The sequence below is a fragment of the Humulus lupulus genome, chromosome 5 (assembly GCF_963169125.1).
Source record: "Humulus lupulus chromosome 5, drHumLupu1.1, whole genome shotgun sequence".
Taxonomy (NCBI): Eukaryota; Viridiplantae; Streptophyta; class Magnoliopsida; order Rosales; family Cannabaceae; genus Humulus; species Humulus lupulus.
In genome coordinates this window covers 125,897,134-125,900,021 of record NC_084797.1, presented here as the reverse complement: position 1 = coordinate 125,900,021, position 2,888 = coordinate 125,897,134, and positions in this window count along the sequence as shown.

Sequence of the window (2,888 nt, the reverse complement as noted above, 5' to 3'; positions counted from 1 at the left end):
TGATTCCAAGCCCCTAGTGATAACCTAATCACAACCATAATATAAAACCTCATTTAAAACATAAAAATCCAATTCAAGCTTAAAAACTTAGAACTTAAAACTTGGATTACCTCCGATTGAGTTATTTTCCAACTAAATCCTCCAGCTAATAACCTTCTAATCTTCCTTAGAATCGCTATGCCTCGATCCTCGCTTGAATCCGAGTCCTAGAACTCAAGTTTCCTTCGAAAATGCGATCGGGAGACAAAAATGGAACTTTGAGGGAGAGAGAACGCACAGAACGTTCTTTTTATTCCTTTAAAGGTTACTTCAAGCTTAAGTAGCCTCAAACAAATCCTAACGCTTGGGGTCCCAAAAACACCCCCGTGGAAAAAATAGTCAAAACCTCTAGAATTTCCCCCTGATCTTACTAACTCCCAATTTATCATCAAATTCTTGTTCCCATTACCCAATAACCCGGTAATGCTCTAAATACCCCTTGACTCACTCCGAGACAAGAATAAATCCCGTTGTGACTTTCCCACTAGCTTACCTCCTAGGATCGTCTTGTGCTGAGTAACCCTGGCATAACCAAATAATAATAAAGTACCACACACATATCACATATATGCCAAATATTCCCGAAATGGCCAAAATATGAAAATCACCCAATTAATCAAAAATAGGTTCACATGCATATTTAATACTCCTAAACATGCATATAATCATTTAATAACATAATAAATCAATTATGGCCCTCCTGGCCTGCTAATCAAGGTCCTAAACCTTATTAGGAAATTTGGGGCATTACAACTATCCCCTCCTTACAGAAATTTCGTCCTCGAAATTTATCTGAACCGCCTGGAATATAAATTCCGCACAACTGATTCCAGTTTCCCAGGTCGTTCCCTCGACCTCACTGTTCCTGTAACATACCTCAACTCAAGGTATAACTTTGTTCCTCAGAACCTTATTCTTTCTGGTCCATATCTGGACTGGCTATTCTTTATAGGATGACTTAGTCTCAAATCCCCGATTCTCATAACTCAACTCATGAGTTTCTTTTAACCCATGTCCTCAGCATGAAAATACAAAATATACTGTATATACCTTGTAGTGCCAAAGATAAGGTCGAACCAAAATCAACCTAACCGGTCCTATCTAGGACTCAAACTGTTCTGCTACTCTACGACTCAACTTGCCCTTAACTCGTCATCCCTTTCCATGGTGATACTTTTAAAGAAGATATAATCTTCTACTTGAAATTCCATGTTCCCGCTTTTCAATTCAGCAAAACTTTTCCATTTATTCTGAGAAGTGAGCATTCAAGCTTCAATCCCTAGTAATCTCAATAGTCCCCTGAACCACCTCAGGATCCAGATATACATTAACTCATTCATCTTATAAGATGTTCTTCCAATAATAATTGGATAATCCTCTCTCTCTGATTTACCATCAGTCTGAGAGTAATAAACTGTACTGAATTCCATCTATATACTCATCGCCTTCTTACCCTTCCAAAACCTGGAAGTCGCAATAGAGTCTCCATCTAATAAGATAGACCTTGAGTTTCATGAAGGTGCTCTATCCCTCTCACAAAGAGATCTGAATACTGATCAGTTGTACTATTCATCCTTGCTGACAAAAATATACTCACTTGGACTACTGGTCCACAATGACTCAATGACAACTTTTACTGGCCCACTAACCTGGGCAATCCCATCGCGAAACTCATCACGATGCTATCTTATTTCCATTATAAAATACTCAAATGCTACAATGGCCTCACCAATTTTTGATACTCTGTCTGACCTGCTATCAGGCTAAGAACTTTACCACGCATTCCATTACATCCCTCTCCATCTCAGGCCACCATTATAAAGCTTTCATATCCTGTTACATTTCCATAATGCCTGAATGAAGAGAATAGAAGAATAGCATGAGATTCATCCAGAATCTCCCAATTAATCTCGGTGTCCATCGGATTCCAAATCCGACCCTATACCACAATAAATTTCATATCTGACACTGTATAATCCTTAGCTAATCCAGCTAAGACTTACTCCCCAATCTTTCTTATCCGTGGTTCACTTAATCATCTTTCCTTCTAATCCTTTCCGAAATGATGATCTCAAACATAAAACTGGCCACTTGGCCCACCAGAAACTCTACTCTAGTTTTGGTCAGATCCTTTAACCAACATATTGCATAGGCAATTACTTTTCACTATCACTGAGATGTCATAACAACCTCCAAACTGATTCTGATCTACAAGAAGACTCAGAACTATTTCCCAAGGCACCTAAAATATCTTTACCACCCAAGGACACTCCTGCCCCTAAGGCGTTCCTTAACCTTGGCAAATTTCTGCAGAGAAAATACCACAATACCATCATCCAAGATGATCACAAATCCCATTCAAATAATCTTTTGAATGCTCTGTTCATCTGATTCATAAACACTTGGCATTAAACAAATTCTTAAGACATACTTAGCACTCCCAGTGCTCTTATCTGATACAAACACAGTCTTTTATATAACTTCCTCTCCGATCTCTAACTAGTCCTAACCAGATCCAAGATCCACCACACTAGCTAAGAGTTCCATGCATATCTCTACCATAAAACTCTAGCTCTCACTACAAATGTCATAAACACATCAGATCCATGTGCAGTACCAACTGTCACAAGACTTTCCACTTTTAAGCCCAAGAGTTACTATACTTTCCTTGCCATTTAAAATTGCTCCACACTTGGCTAACCAATCCATACCCTGGATCATACTAAAACCAGTCAGTCATAACCAACTCATGGAAACCACTGATGAGCCTTTCCACAATAATTCATCTAATCTCTTAAATTACCAATACAATATCACTTTTTCATCACAAACACAACCATATAGCCTGT